General features: G+C 37.1%; 1 protein-coding gene across 1 annotated transcript in view; it reads right to left on the bottom strand.

Annotated features, from left to right (window-relative positions):
- JAKMIP1 (janus kinase and microtubule interacting protein 1) overlaps positions 1–27,737 on the bottom strand; it is a 157,145-nt gene that overhangs the window by 87,784 nt on the left and 41,624 nt on the right. Inside the window, exon 2 of the mRNA XM_083834460.1 lies at positions 16,972–17,165. The gene's annotated coding sequence lies outside the window, so the exon portion shown is untranslated. The remainder of the gene's footprint in view (positions 1–16,971; positions 17,166–27,737) is intronic.

Below are 27,737 nucleotides of genomic sequence, written 5' to 3' on the forward strand. Positions count from 1 at the left end.
AATAATCAATTTATCATACACAATAAAACTTAATCTGTTCCTTAAATCCTTATATCGAGCATTTAGAATACATAATTAATGAAAAATGGGGAATTGAATTAAACTTTAATTTTATTTATATATCAAAATTACCTTAAATACAAATAAAAATTTGTAGTACTGTTATTTTACATGTAATTGGTAAATCAAGAATAATATAATAGTAATATTCTTATAGTAACTTGAAACAAGAACTCTTCAGTGCATAGAAGAAACTTGAGGAAGTATTGTTCTTAATAAAGGAATTTCATGTTATTAATCTTTGTAGTTTCTATTATGCTAACTAAAGACTTTTTAGTCAATATATTTCATCCAAAATCCTTAACTTTATGGAAAATTGGACTTCAAAATCAGTTTCTAGTGCTATTTCCTTGGCCAATTTGTAAAAAAAAATCTAAGATAGAATAGATGTGCAATCCAGTATCTAATAATCATTAACCATTCAGAATGGTGGAAGGAGAAATGAATGGTTCCTTATCTCAAAAGCTATCTGGGTTACTCAGATACTATCCAGGAATTATTTCTGCAGTCCTTATTAAAACAAAATTCTTAATGCAGCCAGATTATATATTCCTTAGTTCAGTAGATCATTAATTTAGTTAAGGAAACCGAAAGTGTCCCTTGCTGGTTTGGCTTCAGGAATTTTAACCTCATTAGATCCTTCCATCTGCCCCCATCTCAGTTACAGTTTGACATAAAGAATATTTAAATGATAGAACAAGAATGTGAGGTAACTTTGCTTGATGTGGATAAAACTGACATCCAGAGAACAGAAAAAGAGGTTTGAAATTACCACGTACATCTTGTTCAGTAACAGTAAGCTCCCCTGATTGTACCATGCTCCCAAGCATATCACGAAGGTGCTATACCATCCAACACGAACATATAAACTTATATTTCTGCACCTCAATGGGTGGTCTCTCCATGAAGTTTTGATGGTGTATAATTCTCAAGGACTTAGAATTTCATATTCTATCACAATTCACCATCACTCAAACCCTTTAACAAACCAGGTCCTATGACGAGATACCAGAATAATCCTCTTGTCTACCTTTGAAAATTTGGGGGTCTAAATATAATAAGTATTATTTACAGCTGTTCAAATTACATTTAGCACTAATGTTAGCCTTAAAACTAAAGTTCAGCACTACTCTTTGAAGTATCCTTGAGTACTTAAAATGGAAATCTCAAGAGATTGCTATTAATTTTTTTGTGTAACTCATAAGAGTTAAAAAGTGTACCTATTAAGTGAAATAAAAACTTTGCTCCAGGACCTGAAGAAAATCACCTACATCTCTGGTAAGCTTTGAAGGAAAACAAAAGAAAACAAAAAACAACCTGTGGTGCTGGGCACAGAAATATTTCCATTTTTACTCTCCTTTACATTCATCTTCCAGCCTATCTATTTCAAAAGCAGAAACTATGGAATCACAATGCCTCTCTTAACACTGACAAAGGCACCAAGTCCAGCTATACAAGGGTTGCAGCAGAAGAGGATGCATCTTGGCTCCCGAATGGTTGGGACCAGTGAGTGGGACCAGGATTCTGTGCTATTTGACTACTATTGCGCTTACTGTTTGCATGACTCTAAGGACAGAAAATATTAAACTTGTAAACACAGCAAGAAAAAGGAAGGAAGAAATACTCTACTCTGATAAAATTTGTATTTTACTGACTCAGAAGCTTTATATAACAACATACTTATTAACTCACAATACATCCACAACAGTCCTTCAATCACTGTATGAATACAAATAACCACTTCCAGCGCTGTTGAGTTCTACACACTTATTGCAAATCTTAAGAACTTTTGAATATATGCTATCATTTCTAGAGAAGAGGGATTGAGAGAGAGAGGGAGAGAGAGAGAGAAGACTAATGGCCTCTAAGTCAAAAGTCACCTTTTCAACAGTCTCTGGAACATACCAAATGTCTCGCTTTACTTGATAGGTAAAGGGAACTTGTAATTCAAAATAAAGAACAGCAAAAGAAATAAACTTGATTAGATTTGAATCAACTGTTCAACAGTTTGGGGGACTAGTACATGAAAGGCAATATTTCACAAGTGAAACAAGTACGTGAACCAATATTTCACATGGTTAAGAAATTATGACTTTATTTCTGTTATATTTGTCATCCCAAACTCAGCATTCTAGCCTTGATTCAATCGGGAACAATGCTATTCAGATTGAATAAGATTTCTGGAAGGTGAACTTGTTAATGAGTCATCTCAGCTGAAGCATAAAGCAAAAGCACAGATAGACAAAAAATGCTTGGAGGAGAAAATAGTTTGTGTCAGGTAAAAAGGTATCTCCCTACATACCGCATGGAATCAGTTGCTCTTTCATCTTATGTGAAAGAAAATTGCTGGGTTGTGAGTACAGTTTCATTTTAGACTAGGAGTTTTCATTCAGAGAAAGATTTCATCTTTCAAATGCAACACAAAAACCAACAGTGCTAAAATCCGTAGTAAATGAAAGAGTTTTACTGAATTTTAGGAAGAAAAAAAAATCTTGCACGTCTCCACCAAACAAACAAACAAACAAACAAACAAAAAAAGATAGACACATCCAGGCAAGCAGTTTTCTGAAGAAATGATACATAATGATAAATAAACTGAAGACTAATTATTCTTACCTGAAGCTTCCTGAAAAAACAATACCATTTCACTGTTCTTGCGTAAGAGATTAAACTGTCAGCCTTCAGCAACATAACTTATAAAAAGAGGACATCTAGGACTAAGACATAAATAGACATCTGCAAATGTGTATACAAGCACATAGTATTAAACGTCCAAGTTCATATTATCAAGGACATCAATTAACCTAATCATAAATACTTCTTAGACTACACATATTTTTACTTTGAGAACAACAACATCGTCCTCTCCTTCAGATCTGACATGCATTTTCTTTTTATCTGACATACAAGCAAGACGAATGGAGAAACAGAGGACAATAACAATTACTACATATAATAAACCTTACTGCTGAAATTTTCACGTTGATTCCACTTTAAAAACAAAACAAAACACCATATCACACCTTCTGGCTAGGGCTCTTACACAACAGATACATTCCTCAGTTCATCTATTTCTACACTGTCATTGCCCATATTTGCCATCTCTGTCTAACATGGAAACCAATAGCATAGCTCTGGTTTCTCTTCTCCCCAAGAAATATTTTAGAAAGATTCACTCAGCATTTGTCTGCACAACTATCTTCATTTTCTGTATGATTACATATTGCTTTTAACCTTCTATTTCCAATTTTAATTTCTTCCGAAAACTCAGATTTTTAAGTTGCAGAAATCTTTGCAAGAAACAGAAAGAACTGCAACCCTTGAAGCTCTCAAGGATGCCTGAATACTGAACTTTGCCATACTCACCATTTCAACAAATCTATGTTTGTAACATTTTAGCTGTGGGAAAACATTTCTGTAAAATCATTGAATATTTATATATTCATTGAATATATATATATTTATATATATATAAAAAATACATTTCCACAGACTAAAACTGCTCACTTAAATATATTATTTTTGTAAGGATACTTAGTTACCTTCCAGAAGTTCCCAGAAGGCCAAGAGTAATTCATGAAACTGTGTATAAAATACATATATAAATACATTAAAAAATAAATTTAAAAAATAATAAATAGAAGCTTCTTCATCTAGACATTTTGCCTCCATTCAGATTAAGGTGTTTTTTTGTTTTTTTTTTTTCATTTTAATTCATCCTTTCTTTTACAATATTACAAAGCCCTACTGTGGCCTAACCACAATCTTTATTATGCTTGTGAACATGAGATGAGACATAAGTACCTCATCAGTACAGCACAATTCTGAATGTTCAAGAAGTTTAAAATAAAATTTATTACCCTTGCACCTGATAAAAATAAACTCAGTGGACACAGGTACAATACGGTATCTTCAGAAGTGCTAGTTCATCTATATTAGAATTTTAAAAATGTGATAATCAGCCAATGGCTGTATGGGAAAAGGGACATTCATAGCTGTCAATGCCCAAGGCATATTTCCCACAAGGTTCAGATGACCTACATTTCCTGCTTCAGTTCTCAGTTGTATGTAATAAAACATTGAATGGATAAAAGCAAAAGCATCTCTAGAGGATGAAAAAGAATACTTTTCCAAGCCAAGCAATATAAATCAAAATTATCAGGATGATTTTTTAAGTATATTGTCCACTAGTAATATTTTAGATACCCATTTGTCAGCTACCTAAGAAATCTATTTCTGTAACAGTAGAGCTTTCAAGGATTACTTTAAATCCTATCGTACTTAGGGTATTGCTGAGTTTCCTCATAGTGGAACACTTTTAAGTGCTACTTATGACTTTTTTTCAGAGGATAATATATATATACATATATATATATATATACACACACCGTTAGAACCAAACTATATGGAAAGCAATCACCAAGAAGCACTAAACTGTTCAAATTGGTGTTTTGCAACAAGAGCTCATATTAACGTAATTGTGTCAAGCATAGTTGAAGAGAGGAATTTATTTTATAGAGATATTAGTGTAGCATGAGTTCAACTTTCATGATGCCGGGCTTAGGAGGGTCTGTAACAGATGATACCCTGTGTATGAACATGGTATTTGTAAGTCACTTAACTCTTCTGTCAAGGATTGTAAGTACCACCATTATTTTTTACCATAGCACCTCAGCTAAAGAGATGTGCTGAGATTCTTCACCTCCACAGTCTTTCAGAAAATTTCTCATTGCTCCCAGGGATCAGTAGCTGTGTTTTAACATCTCATCACAGATCGCTGCCTTGCAGGTCCTTACCGTGCAGTTAGCAGAACTGGAATTTGGCAAGCTTCAGAATGAATTTCACCAATAAATCCATTTTCATTTCAGTTAATTGGTTGCCTGTGTCATGTATGCATCTGCTAAAACACATGCAACAAAAATACGCTTCCAAGTCACTGCATGACACACACAAAAAATCAAAGCATTTCAAACTCATTTAAACCCTATACACAGACTCAAACATATGTGTACCTACTAATACAACACTGAATAATTAGTTTTGATTGGTAGTACTGCAGACCATTGGATAGCACCCAGTACATTAATGGCCTCATTCTAGTCAAAGAACATAAGCAGCCCATCCAAAAAATAAATAAAAAATAGGCAGAAACAAAAAGCAAGCTAGCTCTTATTTGCAATAAATTATCACAAGTACGTATGCAGTAAAAAGGAATGTTAGAGCTGAAGAGGACAAGGGAAGGGAAGGAATCACAAATGCATTTAGCCACTAGGATTAACTTGAACTTATGTACATAATTAAAAATAAAATAAAATAAAATAAAATAAAATAAAATAAAATAAAATAAAATAAAATAAAATAAAATAATAATAATAAAAAAAACACTGTGTTGAAGCTACTTACAGGAGGGACAATATTGTCAGTAGTCCTGGCAAGCCATTTAGAACAGGAACCACAGACTAGTTACACAATGAAAAAAGATTTAAAGGTCTCTGATTTTACAGATTGCTCTGCAGGGCAACTGAAGGACCAGTTCAGAAACATAACTTAGAATGGGCTATTTGGTGTGAGAACAGACATCTGTCATTGTCAATGCACCACAAAGCAGCAATAGAAATGCAATTTTGGGTGCAACAACGCTAACCTTGGATATGAGAACCCTGTCTGATATCCTGAAATTTATACTTTTCCTCACATCACTGCAGCTGCTCATATCAAAGCTACTAGAACATTAGAGAACAATAAACAAACAAAAATAATTAAAAAAAAAAACTTACCTAATGGGATGGAAAAAAATAAATAAATAAAAGGCCTGTATACACTGCAAATGTGTTTGCACAGCAACACAGCTTGTTCAGAGACATCTTGGTGCTCACTGAGCAGTATAGCTGCCTTACAACACAGTAGCATAGGGTTCTCTTGTAGAAAAGTGGTGGAAAATGCTGGCTCCATCACAGCCACCCTAGGAGAGGAAGAGAACCTCCACACACATATCCTCCCCAGTGCTGTTCCTCCTCTGGCTCTGCTGGCCTCAAGACCCTGTGTAGATGCACTCTGCAGCTCCCTTTCTGCACTACCCAGCACTACAACAGACCAGAAGTTACCAAGACCTTGGCCTGAATCTCTTCTCAAAATGCTATGAACTTGAACCCGGGCCTCTGAGGCAAATAAAAAATATTCATTGGTTTCAATGAATATTAGATTGGCCTCTGTTAATATTTACTCAATTTCAAGTGTAATTTGTGAATTAATCCTTATAATCACCCTGCTAAACATATTAAAAGACAAACTGTTTGAAACAGCAATCCTGTGACACACAAAACTGAAAATGGAAGCACCACAATGGGATATTCAAACGCAACTAAAAATAATAGAACCAGACCCTCCCTCCACAGTCTTCCAAAGTCAGCTCTCCTACAGAGCCTGAGCCCTTTAAGGTGTTGGGTTAGCTGCAATGTGAGGCCGGCAGCTCAAGGCAGAGCCGTTCCTCTGATCCTTGTGCCAATTCCTTTCCCTTGAGCACATGCAGGAGACCTGACGAGACAGCGCAACCTATGTCCAGCCTCCCATCCTTCTGCTTGTATGGGGGCTGTGATTCAGGGACCCCTGGTCTCACTGACGAGCAGCTCTTCCTTTGAAGCACGGTATTTAAGAACAAAGAAGTGGGGATAGGAAGAAAGATCAAATTGTAGCACTTCTCAATTAAGGCTACAGAAACAGCAAATACAGAGACAGACTGCAACATCGTCATTCACTCTCACTGACACCCTGCAACTTAATCATCCTGTCAAACCTAGGACTTTGGATTATACTGGACTACTTTTATTTATCTATTTGTCTGAATTTTGCAGGAAATTTCCTTTGTTGGTGGTGGTAGATTTTTTTTTCTTCGTTGGTATGTATTTTCATTATTATCATCATTATTATTACTATTGTAGAGGTTTGGAGTAGTTAAAACCTGAAACGGGAGAGGGAAGGGGAGAGGGAAGGGGAGAGGGAAGGGGAGGGGAGGGGAGGGGAGGGGAGGGGAGGGGAGGGGAGGGGAGGGGAGGGGAGGGGAGGGGAGGGGAGGGGAGGGGAGAGGAGAGGAGAGGAGAGGAGAGGAGAGGAGAGGAGAGGAGAGGAGAGGAGAGGAGAGGAGAGGAGAGGAGAGGAGAGGAGAGGAGAGGAGAGGAGAGGAGAGGAGAGGAGAGGAGAGGAGAGGAGAGGAGAGGAGAGGAGAGGAGAGGAGAGGAGAGGAGAGGAGAGGAGAGGAGAGGAGAGGAGAGGAGAGGAGAGGAGAGGAGAGGAGAGGAGAGGAGAGGAGAGGAGAGGAGAGAAAAATTTACAGATGTGGAGGAAATGTGCAAAACAGTCAGACTGGGGGAGAGAGGTTCAGATTCTCAGTCATATGACTTAAAAGAGAAAAATTGAACCTTAGGAGAAGGTTAGAAAAACTGGGGTAGTCTAACACTTTACAAAATGTTGAATGCTTATTTCATAAATCTAATATTTTTTGTAAATCTGGCCTCTGACAGACCTCAGTCAAGTAAGTGTAAGGAGAAGAACTCAAACTTCTTACAGTTGGCAGTTATTATCAAGGACTTCTGCCAAAGAAAGTTGCTGAAGTAGGACACCCCACATTCAACTCTAATTTCAAATCTAACTGAATTATAATAGTAATGTTTTTTATTTCATGGGAAACAGATTGGACTAAGGCTTGATGGATTTCAGTTTCACCTATGGTTCTGCCAGAGACTCCTTTTATGACCATGAACAAATCACTTGACCTCAGAAAAATTGATATTACACTTGCATACCTCATATTCTGAGGACAATATTAAAATATGAAGCAGTGAATAGGGATTATGAGAAAAGGGGATTATGAGAAACTACCAAGAGTTTGCAACAATTGTTAGTTGGCAGGAACCATCAAATTTAGCATATCACAAAGCTGCAATTCCCTCAAAGGATCTATCCAGAAATTCCTAATAGAAGTGCTCTTAAAAAATGAGTATTTGCTTGACCAAATGAGTTCAGAAACAAGGCAAAGTATTTTGGATACAGGTTCATAAGATTACTTGAGTGTCCCATATCGGACTAGACAAAAAATAATATCCAAAAATCAGTCCTCCAATGCTCTCCTTATTTCTATAGGCATCTAATATGTAATGTAAAATCTTTATATATTCAATTGTTTCTTCTCCATAAAGAATTTGCATAATCCTTCCACACAGAGCATAATCTAACCACTGCAGTACAAACTAAGGCATTTAAAGCTCTAGTGAAGCAAGACTGCATGCCATCTTATTAATGTTTTCTAGTGGGTGGCTTAGATAACTCTCATGTTGGTATTTTAGATACTGTTCTGCAGGTACATAATACCCTGTTCCCATATACTGTATTGAGAGATAACACCTTATTCTGATCAGAAGATTTCAGGGATGCTAGATCCTGTGTGATCAGACACCATGCTAGCCAATTCACTGAGTGTTCTTCCTGGCTGAGGGAAGCAGTGAACGTATTTTTTCACATGCGTGCCTACCAGTGGTGACAAAGCGAGGTGACTCACTTCTATTTATTCTTAAAACAGTGCTCTGATAGTCAGCCAGCTAACACTGACATTTCAATTATTGATAATTGAATGACTGTTCATTGGAGTGAACAGAGTTTAAGTCACTCTGGTTCTGCAGTACAGGCTGATGGAACAGCATCACCTAGGATAAAATACTAAAAATGGATATTTCAGTCAGATGTTAGCTTCTTTCCTATTTTCCCTCAGTTCCATAAGGGAGCAGCAGCTTAAAATTACAGCCAGTAAAATGCACAGCTAGATGGTAATGCACTAAGAGCCTGAAGACAAACTTCCACTTCTTACACAGATAACAGACAGAGACAAGCATGACAAAGCACAAGAAAAGCACAGCAGAGAATCTTTGTGAACTAAAGACTTCTGTTGTGTAACTGTCTTCCGACAAACTGGAAACTTCACCACCGTGAGAAGACTACCAATAAAATATCGTTCTGGCAACTGCCAGCAATTTTGATTCAAAGCATGCCAGGCTAGTTGGAATGGTTGTTGGCAGGTCGCTCAACAGAAGTACAAAGGTGCCCTCTGGCAATGCTCAGAGTAGAATGTGCTGTCCAGGAGCACTTGCAGAAAATACTTTTATTCAGATATGCGTGTCAAAATCATAGCGTTAAGGATAGCATCCCTCACAATGCTAAAAAACAAACAAAAAATAAATTGACAAATCAGTCATACATTGGCTTAAAAAGAAACATGCCAAACAAAACCCCAGAATTACTCTGTGACCAGCTACTACAAAATGAGACTGAGTGCTGCCCAGGTTAGACTGTACTAAGGTCTCAAGGTATTTTGGAATTCAGATCAATGCATGCAAATTTTAACTTTTCCATTAAGAAATCTGGGCATCCAACTTCAAGTTATGTGGGTACAGCATTGGTACCAGTGTACCTTACACTGCTGAATGCTGTCAGGCAGGCTATTTTGTCTTATTTAGGGGAATTAAAAAGTGATTTATTGTTCACTCTCAGAAAAACTTTTCCTTATATAACATTTTTCCCTATGTGTTTTTTTCCTATTCGTACCTATATAATATTTTTCTATTACTGTGAAATAAAGATTTTATTTCAGTATTTTGTTTCAGAAAGCTAACCATTGTTTAACTCAAAGTGAAGGCCTAGGTATGTCACCTATGGCTTCCCAGAAGCCTGTATGGTTGAAGGAAATACGTTTATGCATCTGAAATCCTTATAAACACAACTTCTTTCTTTCCATGGTCTAAATGCTTCTGTAAATCATCTTTGACTATGGAAAAAATTTTTATTCAAGTTTCATTATCACATAAATAGGAGACTTTTTGTCCAGTTGTGTAAAATTGTATTCATTTAATTTCTGCTATCCAGTTTTGTCACTCTCCCAATCTCATCTTTGAGAAGAAGTGGCAGGAAGAAACCTGAAAAGTTAGGGCACCAACAGTGACTTTGTAGGCACAAGTAGCCTTAATGAAGGCTTCATGGAGAAATACAGAAATAGGTATTGCCACATCACTCATCATCTCCCCAAGTGGAATCTCCGAATAAGATTTTGCTTTAAGGTTTAAGTCAGCACAGCTAAGGCAGTAATAATGCAATTTTTCACCTCTTAAACAGCAAAACTGTATTAGCAAAACTGTAACAGTTTCCAAAGCAGGAAAGAAAAAAAGCAGGGGTGAATATACCCTTGGGAACACCATTCCAGAACAGAGCCTCTAATCTAATACAGCCCACTCCTTACCACTAGCCCAAAAAAGAGTCCTATCTGCGGTTTGTCTATTAGCCCCCCAGCACCCTGTGGAGTCTGTCCCAGCTCTTTTCCTCACAACCACCAGTCCTCAAAAACAGGAAAAGGGAAAGGAAGAGAAGTGCGTATCAGAACAGGAAGAGGAAAAAAAAACAAAACACGTAAGGGTGAAATGAAAAGCTGAGTTGAACACAGATCAAGATTTAGTTGTTACCTAGATATATTCCTTTTGCACAGGAACAAGAAAATGCTGAAACACTGCCTGTTAATGAACAACGTGAAAACTAGAAGCTCTGAATTCTAACCATGGTGTTTCCCTCTAGGGAATGTGAATTCAAACGGCTATGCTGCACACACATTTATATTTTTGTTATATAGTAAAAACATGGAAGCATCACATCAAAGATTTTCACTAACACTTCTCAAATGTAATGAGGGATTAAAGATAGGAAATTAGCAGATGTTTTCTTTGATATGCAGGTCTTCCCCAGTAAATAGCTACATAATGAGTCCAGTTTTAAATCTTAGATTGATCTTTGGAAGTTAACTGAAATGCCCAAATACTCTCCACCTCTCTTCTACTACACAATTTCTCTTTTTTTTTTCTTGGGTTGTAATAAATTACAGCACACCTGGAAACTGCTGTCATGCCTCTACCAGCATTATAACCCACTTTCCTTGCTACCCTTCTTTCACTGACTTCTGTTTACTTGAAAAAGTCATTCATGTATGGATCTCTAAATGTAAAGTCAAGGAAAATATTAAGTTTTACCTAAACAGGAAATTGTTACCACTGCAGTCTTGCAAGCAGTTTAGCACAAGTTCTTTTACTTGAGAAAAATGGGAAGTCAGCTTGCCACAGTTTCCTGATAAGCACAGAAATATTAAACTGCCACAGTCGAACAGATGGAATAAAGCACAACTGATCCCAAAGGTGAAACAATACCATAAGTCCCAGAAGGACAGTAAAATACTATATATTTTTTTTAAATCCCTTTCCACTTTCTTGTCTGAAACAACCACAAGGCAATAAAATATTGCCTCAATAAAGCTCCTGAATGAAGCAATAGAAACATCTCTGCTATAGATTGGAAACTTGTAATTTACATCTCAGTATATTCCCTCACCCACTTTCCCTATACATTTCTTAATTTTAAGCTAGATTTAACATAACTGAAACAGAATTTGTTTCCTTCCCCTGAACTTTTACTTTGGTTTTAATTGCAATGAGCAGTGCTTAGGCTAGCAGTGCTGTAACAAAGATGCTTATCAAGGTCGTGCAGCACTTTTTGGGGTTGCCGACTAATCTGATGGCAGCCTGTGAATTTTGACCTTCCCTGGCCATTGTTCCAACCACGACCACCTTTCTCACTTCTTTCCCACCTCTGCAGATTGCATACAGCTATGAAGTCACCCTAGCGTTCAAAGAAGGATTTTTGTCTGTTCTTCTTGCCTGTCCTTATCCATACGTAACATCCGCATACTGCTGCTTCTTCCTTCCAACCTCCAAGAAAAGACCCTTTTTAGCAGTCCTTTCAGTGAAAGAAAATGTTACCACCATCACCACGTTCTCCTCTGGTTGGAAGTTACTCATTGTCAACCCACACGCAACATGCTTGCTCATTTACTTTTTAAACTGATATTGTACTCTTTGCTACCAGTCAGGAGATCAAATTTAAGTTTTTCTCCCATCCAAATGATTTAATTAAGTCTGATTCCTCCCACCCCTCAACACTTTGTTCATCTTTAAGATGAAATACATATTTGCATCCCTGATGGTACTGACTTCAGAGCACACCTACAAACCCCATCATTCTGTCTACATACTGTTCTGCCACACTCTTTAACAGACTCATGTGGTCAGTTTCTGTTATTCCCCTTTCCTAAACTGTAAGAGGATTCTTCCTGGAGGATGAACCACTACTGTCCTCAGGGCAGGGGAAAGACAGGGAAGGGTACTGTGGTAATAAGCATCTGATAAACCTCCAGTAGCACAGAGAACTTCTGGTTTCAATAACATGATAATTCTTCTAGACAATAAATGTTTAACACACCTGTTCATCAGTTTTGGTCATAACTTCTCAACATGGCTCAACATCTAAAAATAATTCAGGTAAAGAGGATCACAGAGATTTAATCAGTGAAATAAGTTTCAGACTTCACAGCAGACAATTTCTTTTTCCAAGATCAAATCACTTGTTTAGAAGTGGATAAAATGGAATTTAAGAAAATTTCTGAAAGTGATGCCATCTATTAGCCTATCCTCATACCGTATCTGCAAATTAAAATCTTTGATGAGCAAGCAATTTTTCAACACCAATCTGAATTCTGTTGGTCAACTTTGCAATTAGGAAGTATATCTATGCTATTCAGCCTCATTTTGACCCAAAAGAGTGAATTCTCTGGAAAAGGCTTTTTTCTTCATTATGATGGTTTGTGTTTTCCAGCTAGCATCGGTAGGTTCATGTTCTGCTTTATTCATTCAGTTTCTGTACTCACACATTTTATTTTTCCCCATATTTTCTCTTCCTCATCTCTGTTCCCTGCTATAACCAAAATACAAAAGATCTACTAGTACAATTCTAAATAGGAAATGTTAATAAATGTAATTCTACCAAATAAGTTAACATCTGAAATCCCCTTTTCAAAGAAATTTAAGGTAGACTTTCTAGTCTGTCTTGAAGTTTGTTTTTTGACAGTTCACACTAAATAAAAAATGAACTCAGCTGTGAGACGGGAGTGTTTTGGTATGCAGCATTTTTCAAGCACACTGACTCTAAATTTAATATGAAAGATATGGAACACAAGGTGGAAAAGGAACAGAAAAGTCTCAATGAATTAAAAAAAAATATCCAATATCATTATCAAAATAATACAAACGCACCCTGTAGTACTGAAGAAATGCAATATTGAGATACTGAACGACAACCTGAAATTGATCGTTATTGTCCAAGGTGATTATAATATGGAAATATATAAGGTACATTTTAAAATATATTGTTGCTTAAGTTTACTTGTAATACAATATTAACGTAATATATTCAACATAAATGTGTATATTTATAGTATGTATGTATGCACACAGGATAGGTTTCCTTCAGAACGGATAAGTTTTAAGTGGTAAGATAATTTGTGTCCTACAAAACTACTCTCCTGAAAATCAACATTTATAACATTGCTATGCATAAAGCGTGCTGTTTTTCTTTTACTTATATTGCCAGAATTAGACCATATCATCAAAGTTATTCAATATTCATAATGCACTGTTCAGAGGTATTGATGTTTTCAACAAATCAATTGAACAGTAGAGCTGAAAAAGAAACACAAGACCCCACAACAAAACACTTAAAGAGCTAGAAAGAGAACCACAAGGAAGAGAGATCCTATTTATCAAGAGAAGTATGTTATTACAAAGATGGCATCATAAGGAGATGTCATAACTCTCAACTTGTTCTCATACTATTTATTGAGTGTATACCATGTAGGCTAAAGGTTTCTCATGGTTCATTCATACCTTCCTTTTTCCATTCATACCCATTTATGAATAGACAAGTAGCTTCATAACAGACTGAAGATCTGTTTTGCTTAATATCCAACACCAAGTCTTAAATATATGAAAGACCTTTCTGTGATATGGGAAAGGTCTTTTTATCACCTCTTGCAAACATTCAAAACAGAGAAGTCCTTTTACATAACTAAGCTGTCTTATCTTAACGAGACCATTACCAGCCATGTACTTATCTAACTGTAAAATGCATGTGGGAATTCTGCCAGCAGCATAAGAGCTATCAGCTGTCTAAATGTAGTACCTTTTTAGTAAAGCTGAATATTTGCAAGAGAAACTATCCAGACATAAGCATGTTATAGTAATTCTTTGTTGTGTTTGAAGAGTAATAGATCTGTAGTCACATGGTAGGGAACATAAACAATATTTGTGCAGATAATTAGCACAGATAGACTGTCCAAAGGCTGTTAAGAAAAAAAAAAAAAGGAAATATACCATATTTCCAATATATTACCAATATTATATATACCATATTACCAATATATTTGGTAATACCAAAGTTTATGGAGATTTAAATTGCATTAATTTAAAGAGAGAGAGAAGGAAAGAAGAAAAAAAATGGACTGTAAAATCTGCTAAAATTGCAATCAGTCAGCAAAACAAAGAACGAGACATTTAAAAAACACAAATGTGCCTGGCCCCACACCCACTACATTGCAGCAATCCTAAATTTTCACAGAAAAAGCCAGCCAGTCTTTAAAGCAAAGTGCCCACACATAGCTGCATGATGTAGCAGTCCCCATTCAAATCAGTACTGTTCCTGCACAAACATGTTTGTGTTTACACAGCCATTCTGAGGAGATAGTTTGGAAATATCAGAAACAGTCTAACCAAATAAATACAACATTGATATGCAAGAAATATGACTAATCAAATAAACAGGGACCAGATTTTTATTTTTATTTTTTTCTGTAGCATCAGGCAGATCTGCATAAGCAATACAGAGGCTGAAATTCCTGCGCTCACATTTTCATAAAGTAGTATATGAGGTAATGAGGTAAAGTATATGAGGCCAGGTAATATGAGGCCTCCTTATATATAATTTGCACGTGACAAAATAAGCTTCAGAAATACATTAGTTGTTGAAGGCCCTCGTATCTTGAACATTTCATTTTCATTATGCTGAATCAGCTAAATAAAATATTCAGTCTAAATCAATTTGTTAATGTATGTTCATCTGTTTAGATGTACAGGAACAGGATGGAACTCAAGGACAAAAGAATAAAAATCTTTAAATAGCACTCCTTTGAGATTTAAAATCAAAATGCATTCATCTTAGCAGAAAGTCAAGCCAAAATAATCAGCATTTTTACTCTTTTCAAAAGCATTATCATCTACTTTCTATTATTATTAAATAGATATGAAAATGGTTTTTAGATGCATCTGTCACTGAAGCTCCTCCTGCAGTTTACCATAAAGAGAAGGTCGGAAGTAAATGTTGAAGTGCCTACCCAATTACAGAAGAAAGAATTTAGGATCACATTAGTGTGTCTGTTGCCCTAAACCCACACTTAGTTATAATAATTCTTCTCTATACTAAAATGTAATTAATGAACACAAAATTATTTTAGTCATATCGTTTCACTCTTTATCTACAGTTTGATAATGACTACACTATTCTCTCTCAAGCGTTAAAATAGAAAATACTAATGAACTATTAGCTGTACTTGAGTGTCACAGAAGACAATCAAATACTACCCAGAGAGGTCCTAAGACATTTCTGTTATGTTTGTTTTATTTTGTTTCATTTTGTTTTTCTTTTGTTTGTTTGTTTAAAAAGAAAACAAAAACTTTACCCTTTCCATCTTCAGGATGTTTTCAGTAATGATTATGCACTGTACAGCTGTCATTTCTCATAGCACTCTCCTTGCTTAGGCTCATAATTTATCCTTCCATCAGAAGTGGAAGATAAGTGTTTTCACTACCCACTATATTTAATAAAATTGCAGGGTTTGTGAGCAAAAAAGAGGCAACAATTTCAATATGCAAACTGCAAAATATACACTAGGAAAGGATATTTTCTAGGTTTCTGCTACTTTATTTATTTTTTGGCAATATAGTTTTTTGATAAACCTTGATGGTACTCAGTGTCTTTCTAGAAGTATTTCATTTCTAGGATCCAATGGCATTTTGCTGCATTTTGCAGAAGTTACAGAGTAGGGGTTGTCCAGTCCTCTTACTATTTCTAAATCTAGTAACTGCATTATCACTGCAGTTCCGCTGTAGGAATACTACAACATGTAAAAGCCAGGAGTTAGGCATTGTGTTAAACTCTTACCCTTGCCATAGTTCTCCAATAGGAGGAAACTGGTATTTTCCCCCATATAAATAGATGGTCTCTCAAGGCAACCAAACCATTGACTTTTCACGCACAGCATATAAAGCTGCTTTCTGAATGCCCAGACTTGTTCACACAATAAACACACAAAAGTCAACAGAAGGTTTGGAAAGTCTGTCAAAGAAGCTTAGCATCAACAGGGTCCAAGCTAGTCAGAAGCATTTGGACAACGCCTCTCCAACCTATGGTTTGATTTTAGTGTGGTCCTGTCTGTAGCCAGGAATTGGACTCAATGATCCTTGTGGGTCCCTTCCAATTCAGGATATTCTGTAGTTCTATGATTCTAGTGAAAGACTTGCTTCTTTATTAATGGTGACAGGTATACAGGACACAGAAACTGTGGTGAGGTTAGAAAGCATATGACAAATGTATGGCACTGGGCAACATTTCTGTACTGAGGACTTAAGATTTTATGAGGGGAAAAAAACCACACAATGAAAAATATAACGAGTATGAAAACGTTGATATCAAGAAATGTATTCACTGAACACAGGAAGGCTCCATGTAAAGGGAACCACATTAAAACAGATAAAAACTTAGTACTGATTTGGTTTATTTTACTGACTGCACATCTGGTAGGGTTGAAAGTATATCTCAGCACAAAGAAAAAAAATAACCCTTGAAGTTTCGAGTGATATTTTCTGTAATAAATTGATAAACATGTAACTATTTTTTAGCTTTAATCTTCTTCTGAGCAATCAACATGGTGGCAATGCACAGTACCTTTCTCTTGTCCTCAGGTCCCGAGGCAGTTGTGTCTGATTTTACATTAAAGAAGTTAACAGTGAGCAGCACCAGTAGCGAAGTCAGGAAGTATGTTTGCACTGGGATTTTCCACACCACAAGTCCTACTCCTATTGGCACATCCTCTTTTTCATCAGCAAGGAGGGATTTCTGAGCAATATTAGTGACATCATCTGTCAAACAAAAGAAAAAAAGAGATTTAATTCAAATCAGATTTGATGAACAACTTTGATGGTAGTAATGCAATGAAAACATAATTACACAGGGTAACAAAATGCAACAGAAAAAAAAGCATGCAAAACTACAACCGTGGCATCTTCTTTCTATTAACCACACATCCACACATATGCAGAGTCTAATTCATGGTTGTTTTGGCTAGATGATCCTCAACGAAAGCAGGATGAAAGCTGTTAAGTTACTTTACCATTAGAACAGGGCAGCACAGACTGGTCACTGAGCATAGCTAACGCAAAGGTTGTATTCCTTTTCAAAACAAATTACTTGTTTGGGGATTAGAGGCTTAAGTTGTGGTGACTACCTAAAAATTGTCACGTGCCCACTTACCCTTGTCTTTGATCTTCATAAATACCCAAAATATACCAACAAAAGGAAGTTATCACATGTCCTATTGAACAAAGGACTAGACTGAATTTCAGAAACTTAAATTCTATTCTTTCTGTGTCTGTCCTGCATAGTGAAGGTAAAGATGTTAATTTCCTCTCTTAAAAAATACTGAAAATAGATGCACAAAGCCCTGATATTGTTTCACGTCACATTTATTGAAAATACTTCCACATATTTTGATCATAAGGGGAAGCAATAGAAGCATGACAGCAACTTTACTTAAAACTGTGGAGTACAGAAAAGAGAGTGAAGTCTCCTAAGCAACAAGTCTTGCAGTACACCCTTTGTGTTAGTCAGTCACAGACTTACACTTCAAAAGGGATTCAGACAAGGAAAACAAATTTCAATAATGTAATAACGTCTAATGCAAGCCACACTAGGGGCTCCAAAGCAGAGGGTGGGCAGACGTGACACAGAACCTATCAAAGTCCAGGGTCCTTCAGGCAGAGAGCTGCAAGCCAGACAAGATGCCGTGTCAGAACAGCACTGAAACATGACGGACATATCTATTACCTTGCACTTGGTTCAAGCCTTCACCAAAAGCTGTACCTCACACAGAATACACCAGGCTTGTGTCCAATGGTACCAGCCCCCAGAATGTTAACTCCTAACTGATTTCTTTTCCTTGGAAGTATTCCATTCAGTTCAAGTGGTTTGTTAAAGATTTTGTCAGTTCTCAAATGTTAGTGGGATAAAAACTAAATCCTCAGGGAATAACTTAGCAGCTTGTTTGCTCAATAAGGACAGCCATCTAGGCAGGATTTAATGGAAAAAAGGGGAAAAAATATCCGCATGCTTATTCCTTAGGGCCAAATTCTCTGCTGTGAGAGAATACATTTTAAGGGGATGAAAGTAGAACTAGGACCATATCATGGCAAGAGATCAAAGTGCTGAAACAGCTTAGTCAGCATCTTTAAGTAGCACAGGAGGCTGGAAAAGAGGAATTCAATTTGTTTCTGTAGTACCAAACCTCCTCAAGGGACAGGGAGACCAAGAACCTGGATTTTTATGACGTCAGACTTTACCTCATCTTCATTATCCTTTTGGAGCTGCCCTGTTTCTAAATATTCCAGTCATTATTCCACATAAAAGAACATCTTTCTTTCTTCTTGCTTACAGAAGCTAATTTGAACATATTTGAATAAAAGGGAAAGAAGAGTTTTTGCAATGCTAAGAGGTAAATGCAGAAATGTCTAAGAGAACAAGAATTTACTTGTCAAAAATACCAAAACACAGCAATCAGGCCAGCAAGAAAGCAGAGTAAGAAGACAGTTCTTGCTAAGTGGTCACAGAATAAATCTTTTCAAATTCAAAAGTTACCCTGATGAGTTTCCTACATTTAAAAATGTATTCAAGCTTCAACAGATCTATTCATTCCATAATACTAACATTTTAAAGAAGTTCTTGCATTCTAGAAAACTTGTTTAAACAGCAGATGTATTTGAATTCTCCAGTAAATTTGGGAATAAAAAGTATCTTAATCATATTCTTGACCAGGAGGCCTTCCTATATAATGGGGACATTGTTTACAAAGTTTTGAGAAGGATGAACATAAATCAAGGACATGCAATTTCAAGCTGATGAAATAACAGCATATATAATAAAAACAGTATAGCAATAGAAAAATATACCCTTTTTAAAATGGAAGTTTCACTGGTATAGTATATCGGTGAGATTAAAACAGAAGAAGAATTGGGAGTAAGTTTCACAAAAACTACTGCAGGCTTGAAACATATTTAATTATGCCTTTATGTCATTAGATATTATCAGAATGCTTCTTGTAATAAATTATCAGTAACCACTGGAAACCTACAACCCAATAATCCTTTAGTAGTTTTCCCACAGTTTCTTAAAAGATATGGTAATATAGAAATAATTTAAAGTAACTGGATGCTTAATTTCCCATTTCCAGTAACTGCTATGCTGAATCAACTTCTGAATGTGGGAGGAAGGATAAAGAGGAGAGGGAAGTGGTTGGTTTGGATATGTATTTCTTAATCTACTAACAAACAGAGCATTAACCGTACTCATTCAAATTCATTCAGAACTCAAAAGATATCATATATGCCAAAAACTCCTCAAAGAACCAAAGCTATTATAGAAATAATATGACAGTTAAGCTGATGTTTGATAAACGAGTAATTTCTCTCAGTGTAATGAAGTCACCAACATATTCATATCCTGTAGTTAGGGCAGAACATGCTAAATAAGGAAAGTCGATTAAATTATGTGCTTTGTTATATAATGGCTCTCTAGACAAAAGTTCAGTGTTACAATAATGAAGGTTTTATTTCTGTTTACATGGCAATGACTTGCAATTCTGTCAACACTTCCCAAATACTCAGAAAAGGGATATATCCAAGATACTTTTTTCTGAAATGACAAACTGAAATACAAAGAATCTTCAGTGAAAATTCTGTTTCTGACACTTTATGTCATCATGTCTGATAGCATCATCTCTTGAGATCAACATAAATTTAAAGGTAAGAGCATAACAGATTGATGCCCTTTGCTTTATATTCTCTAAACAGGCAAAGCACTCAGCGTTTATAGATTTTAGCCAGAGCTGTTTGTACAGGGCATCCTAATCCATTTTAACTCTTAAGGGAGTGCATTACCTGAGGAACATTAAAACCATAAGGTTAACAGATATTTTAGAGATTTCTTCTTGGAAAGTATAACACTTGAGGAAAGTTCCTCTGACAATTGGGGGGATGTTGCATATTGTCCACACATGCAGGGTCTGTGGACTACAAAAGGAAAAAAAAAAAAACAAACCTCAGAAGACCTTTTGCAGTACAAGAGAGATAGTAGCCCTCCCTCCTCTGTCCTCCAAACCTCAAACAATCATAAGTCATGGGCCAACTCATCTTCATAGCAGAAAAACAAGATAAACAACAGCCACATCCTTACCCTGTGGTAAGAGAAGAGTATTTTCCCTGAATATTTCAGATGCCCTCCTTATATTCTTGTACAGCTGATCCACATTTTGAAGGTTTTTTGGAAACAAGACTTTCTAGTTTTAGGATGACTAAGTGTAAAGCATGGTAGACAGTGACAAGAATGACCCAAATAAAAGGCAATTCCTTTGCAATGTGGGAATACAGTGCTGAGCACATTTGCGAGTTCTTTGCAGTAGTTGCTAGAAATTTTGCTTGGCAAATGCTTTGTAATAGGAATTTAATTAGAATAACTTTTTAAAAGAAAAAAAAAGGTAATCAAAAATTAGATGAGGGTAGGGTGGGGGTTCTTTCCAAATGTTCACATATTAAAAAATAATAATACAGAAATCACACTTCTTTCCAAAAACCCATGACATTTTACTATAGTACCTTGTTTTCTAACCTAAAGCTTTAAATTCATAATATTAATTTGATTTATTTGATTTATAATCTTCTTGCAGGACATATACATGTCTGGCACACAAGTTATATGCAAGAAGGCTGCATCTTCCCAGTGGTACCTCCAATCTTTGATTTCTAAGAATGTGATATTTACTTTGGTACCAGATTTTCTGTAATTCCCAAGGGAGCAAAGAATTTACATGCACATAAATCAGTGGCACAGACACAGCCCTTTGTGAATGGGACTTGACACGTCAACAGCCTGAACACGCCAGCAACAATTGTACACAATGTATATTGCTTGCTCTCTGTTTTACCCATTTAGTCTCCACATAATGCACCACATTATAATCAGGAAATGTGAAGTCTTACAATGTGGCTGCACCAAAAGCAGACAGAAAAAGACCCGTATTTAACATAATCATCAGCACAACATTTTTAGAGCATTCTACGTATCCTCAATCAACATACACACAGCCAAATGTACAACGACCATCATTTTTATAGGGAACACACTTAGATCTTAATAGGTGCTGACAGAATGACTGAGGACTTTTTCCTACTTTACTTATTTTTATATCGTTTTGATAACAACATAAATCAAAGACATTATAAGCAGTTAAGTTCTTGCCTACTTCTTCAACAAGTCTATCAAGGACACTGACAGAAACTTTCCTGATCTGTTTTAGTCTATTGTTTTTATTGCTAAATATGTCTTCATTGGACAGAATTTTTATTTGGATAGTAGGAATGACCTGCTCTAGGTGGCCCTGCTTGAGCAGGCTGGGGGTTTAGACTAGATGACCAGAGGTCCCTTCCAAACTCAACCATTCTGGGTTCTGTGACCTGAGCTGTCACAAAGCAACGAGAGGTAGAAGCAGTAACTCACTTTCCTGCCTCCTTCGTACTAGAGCTTTTTGTTTTGGCAACTCCTTAACAAGTCACTCCCAGGGTCCATTTAGACTTCTGACAGCAATGGTGCACTACCAAAAAATAGGTCAACAACAGTCGATTTTGCTGTACTGCAGATTAGTGTGACAGTTCCCATAGGCCTTAATGATGGCTTGTAAACAGCATGTCATGTAATACTGCTTTCATAGGAATTGATATCATTCCTGCCACCTTGTTGTTTTAATTGGATTTTCAATGCAAATCTTTTTTTTTTTTTCCTGAAGTGGGAAGCAATAGGCGTTCATCAGCAAGTGTTGCAGAAGAACATGAGTGTGACTTGCTTGTACAGTTGATTTAACACCATAAAACACACTTGGAAAAGAAGTTAATTACAGCATTTACTAGATTTTGCATGAAAATTAGCATAGGTTGCAAACTGCAGGACACAGTTACTTTTGTGTGCAGTAGGCAAATCTGTGTTACATAGTGCATATGTGTAATAAATGTATTTTTGTAAATATTCTTGGTAATTAAAATGACTGTGATGCAGAAGCATTTGTGTGTGGAAGAGTTATCCAAGCGAAACTCTCTCCTTACATACTAACAATAATTAAAACATTATTTGAAAATGACATTCTTTATTCGTTAAATATCAAACACATTAATGTCTGTTAAAAATAATCAAAAACAACAACAACAACAACAGTTTCAATGAGCTTTTGTTGAGCATAGCCAATGGCCAGAGACTACACAGTCCTATTCACACTAAGAATCAGTCTTTTTATACATAAAGAAAAATAATATAACATTCAACATAAAAGTTTTTTTTCCCCAACTCAGATTTCCTTCCTGGAGGCTGTGATTGGTGACACCTCTCAGCCTGTTTACACAAGTTTCTGGGCTCTTTTTGTTCCCAAGTGTTCCAAAAGAGTCAACTTAATTACTGGATGCCTCACCCCCTGAAATCCCTTCTTTCTCCTGAAATTAGTTTTCAGATAGTTCCACAGTGCTACAAGGTCTGAGGCTTCTTAGACCTTACAAGGAGAAGATTATTCTGAAAGTTATTGAAAAACACTTGAAAGACAGCAGTCATTGGTCACAGCCAACATGAGTTCACAAGGTGAAAGTCCTAACTAATTTAACTAACTTAATTTCATTTTATGACAAGGTTACCCATCTATCTGACCAATGGTAGCCAGTCGATGTAATATGCTTGGATTTCAGCAGAGCCTTCAATATTGTTTCTTACTTCTGGACAAAACGTCCAGCATACAGCTAGACAAATACATAATATGATAGGTGAACAATTGGCTGATGGGTTGGGCTCAAAGGGTTATAGCAAATAGGGTTACACCAGGCTGGCAGCCAGTCACCAGTGTGGCTCCCCAGGGCTCTATTTTAGAGACAGTTTTCTTCAATGTTTTTTTTAAGTGATATCAAATGCACACTAAGCTTGCAGATGATACTAAATCAGGAGGAGGATCTGTCAACTAATTTGAGGGTAGAAAGGCCTTGCAGGGAGATCTTGACAAATCAGAGAGCTGGGCAATCACCAACCACATGAAGTTGAACAAGAGCAAGTGCCAGATTCTACACCTGTGAAGTGGCAACCTGGCTGTATGTACAGACTGGGGGATGAGAGGATGGAAAGCAGCCCTGCAGAAAGGGATATGGGGGTTTTGGTCAATGGCACGTTTAATGTGAGCGAGCAGTGTGCCCTAGCACCCAGGAAGGCCAACCATATCTTGGGGTGCATCAGGCACAGCTCTGCCAGCTGATCGAGGGTATTGTCCCGTTCTGCTCCGCGCTGGTGCGGCCTCACTTCGAGTACTGTGAGCAGTTTGGGGCATCACAGCGTAAGAAGGACATAAAACTATTAGAGTGTCCAAAGGAAGGCTACAAAGATAGGGAAGGAGCTAGAGAGGAAGACGTATGAGGAGTGGCTGAAGTCACTTGGTTTGTTCAGCCCAGAGCAGAGCAGGCTGAGGGGAGGCCTCACGGCGGCCTGCAGCTCCCTCAGAGGGGAGCGGAGGGGCAGGCGCTGAGCTCTGCTCTCTGGGGACAGCGACAGGACCCAAGGGAATGGCATGGAGCTGGGACAGGGGAGGGTCAGGCTGGGTGTTAGGGAAAGGTTCTGCACCCAGAGGGTGGCTGGACACTGGGATTGGCTCCCCAGGGCAGTGGTCATGGCACCGAGCCTGCCGGAGTTCAAGAAAAGTTTGGACAGCGTTCTCAGACACAGGGTCTGATTTTGAGGTAGTCCTATGTGTAGCCAGGAGTCAGACTTGATGAACCTCGTGGGTCCCTTTTTACTCGGGATATTCTGTGATCCATGGAAAGTTTCTAAGTATTTCTCTCTAACGGAAGCTTGCTTCCAGATCAGTTTCAAGCTGCTGAATACCATTTTTTTGTGCCCTGGACTGACCCAGCACTTGAAGCTATTTTGTCTTTCTATTATATGACTTACTCAAAGACAGTCTGGAGCAATAAAGGTTTTCAAGACTATTTTTATTTTCTACTCCGACACAGAGTTTAGTAGTACCTTCGCAAAGTGACTGAGATTGCTGAGGCAAGATTGCCAATTAGACTGGCCCTCAGAGGGGCCTTATTCATGTACTAACTTTCTCCTCACTATTTCAGCTATTACAGACTTGTTTTTAAGTCTGAAGAGGTGTTTTTCATACCTAAGTCACTCATAAGGCAATTATGTCCGAAATCCTTCTGTGATGGAAAAGTACAGGTTGTCACTTTTAAAAACAACTATCTTTCCACTGGTGATCCTCAGGCCCTAGTATATACTAAACTTAAACCTAATGCAAAATTTATTAGGCTATTCTGGCCTTTACATTTTCCACAGATATGGCTTGTTTATTTGCTGTTTTGCCTCAGGAGTTGATTCAAGAAGGGTGGGCATGGTGCTTAGGGAAATGGTTTATAGTGGGTGATATTGGTGGTAGGGGGATGGTTGGACTGGATGATCTTGGAGATCTTTTCCAACCGTAATGATTCTGTGATTGGGTTTACGTGGCAAGGTTGTGGTAGGGGGTGAGGGAATGCAGATGTGGCCTCTGTGAGAAGAGACTAAGGGCTCCCTCTTCTCACAGCAAGCCCCCATCAGCTGCCTTGGCCTCCTCCTACTACTGTAGTACATAAATATGGAAGACATTCATTCAGCATTTATAAGGGTATCAGCGCATACATGTTGGTGGCCCTTTACAAAAAGGACTGGATTTCTAAGCCTAAGCAACCTGCAAGCTGTTTCTCATATCTCAACCCTGAAAGCCCCTATGCAAAGGCTAGAATTTACTCATTTAACTTCTTAATTTAAGTCAAAGTCAATTAAGCAAGAAACTTTCAGATCAGTAAGCTATTAGCATGAGTTTGGAAAAAGTCAAAAGTGACTTTCTACAAATAATAGCATTCCCGTTTAATTCCCTTGTGCACCAATAAGAAAACTGCACTGTGCCACAACAGTTATACTTCATGGTATGCATTTTATTTTTCAGAGGTTTTAACAAACTACTCAAAAAACCTTTCTTGCAGCTCTATGACAGTTCTTTCCTTTAAAATCCAGATACTAACAGCTACCATCAGTCTTAAAATACACTATTCAGTAAGATTCAATAAGAGAAAAATTGAAATTAATACAATTAAAATTCCAACCAAAATGAAAGCCAAAAGCTATACTGTCCTTGTCAGGCTAGAAGCTGGTATCATGTGAAGAACTGGAAAAATATACATTTCTGCTTCATTATGTTACAAGTACCTTGTAGGATATGATCACATAGTAGGCCACTTAAACTTTTCCACTAATATCAGACTAAAATTCCTGCTCTTGTATTTTGATATTTTTTTGCACAGCTAGTTCAAAAAATGAAGAACAGTAGCTATCTGAAAATGGTCAAAAATTCAGAAAGTTAGAATATACTCTGCCTCAACAGGCTAAAATTATCTGTCAAAAGGAAGCATTCAAGATGTCAAAGACTCTTTACAGAGGCAGCCCACTATAGTGTTATAATCTCCCTCTAATTTCATATATTGTGTATACCTAAATACAGACATGTATGCAAACAAAAAAAAAAAGCATGCCTAGTTAAATCAGGAATAACATTAAGTTGGAAGAAATTTGTTGATATACCTACCATGAATTTCAGCACTAGCTTTACTTATTTTTCCTGTTTAAAACATATCCCTCTTACTAACTTTGAATCAGTGTTGCAGGATCAACTAGCATATACTCTAAAATCAACGCAGCCAAAGATAAGGTCATTCAACCCTCATTTCCAGTTTTCTCCTTTGTATCCCTTGACACACATATTCACTCTCTTCCTTTTCATTGCTAATACACAGTGCCTAACATAATACTGGTAAGACATGTAACACCACAGATCAGTCTCATCAAATCTGCAGTTTCAGCCATCCAGGAATACCTACACAGGTGATGACCAGTACTTCTTTGCAGATACAGTATGCCAAGGGAAGAGGTATCCTCAAGGTCACACAGTGAGTCAGCAATGAATTGCAAAAAGGACTTGGGGCAGCCGCGTTGCACGTGCTTCAAATGCAGTTCAGCACTTAGCCCTTGGAATAAAACCTACGCTTTCCATACCTAAATGCATCAATGAGCTGTGTGTTATGACACAGATTGAGCATCCTCTTTGATGTTCAGTTTAGAGTACATTACTACTAAATGCTTCAATTCCAACAGCAAAGTTGCAGATCTCTACATTTCTCAGAGTTACACAGAAACCATTAAGTACACAGATTCTGCATGCGTAACGACTTCATAATGATCATTAAAATGACAGACGTATATAGATGTGTAAATTCTGAGCTTCTCACTGCTCTCTTCTGGATTTCTACAATGACTTAACATTTAATAATATCAGAACCTGGTTAGCGTATTTTTCTACCTACTCATAAAATGTATTTAACATGCTGTCTCTGACTAGAAAAAGTGATGTACAATAAAAGCTGACAGAAGTTTCATTCTCCCAGAAACCTCATCGAGTCCAATTAAACACTGACAAGCATAACAGTTTGAAACAGGCACTGTTTGATACAAAGACATTACTATCTTCCAATAAAGGACTTCACTCTAGTTTTACATGAACAAAGAGCTGCTTCCAGTTAGAATCATAATAATGGGGGATGGGAGAAGAAATAAATCCAAGTGATCTTTAGATACTTGCTTTTATGAACCAATTACCCTGTGGTCTGGTCACATCCTTCTTCAGCCTTTTCACCAACTGCGTGGTAAGGAAAAGTGCTGTAGAGATGCGGCAATGTGTAATCATACTAGGTATTAAATTCCAGTTCTCTGTTAATTCCTTTCCAGTTATGTACCAAACTGAATTCTTCAGATGCCACTATTAGGAGAATTTCACACCTGGCAGTAGCACACTTCACAATAGGACATACAAAAATTTTACAACTATTACTGAAAATGCATCTACTTGTCAAAAGATATGTAGGTGTCTAGAGATGCAAAGAGCTGGTTGTACTCCTTAAAACTGACAAACAATGTATGCTGATACTTACAATCCTTTTTCCTTTCTCTCCTCAGGCATTTTTATATTATATAAATAGACACACACACACACACAGATTAACATACATATTATATACCAAAACAGAATGCTGTCAAACATTTCAGAAGTGGCCACAGATTTGGAAGGATAAGTCAGTTTCTGGGATGCTTAATATCCTGCACTCTCATCCCCAGAAAGAGCGACCCAACCAAGGCACTATGGTGGTGTTCACAAAGGCCAGGAGGAATTTTAACTGGGATGTGCAATACCACAGTAAAACAGCCATGTTCCGTACTGCTGGGAAGGAAAAGGTGACAACAGGAGGAGCCAGCCTGCAGGGCACAGTGCCTACAAA

This window comes from Anser anser (genome assembly GCF_964211835.1).
Source record: "Anser anser genome assembly, chromosome: 4".
Taxonomy (NCBI): Eukaryota; Metazoa; Chordata; class Aves; order Anseriformes; family Anatidae; genus Anser; species Anser anser.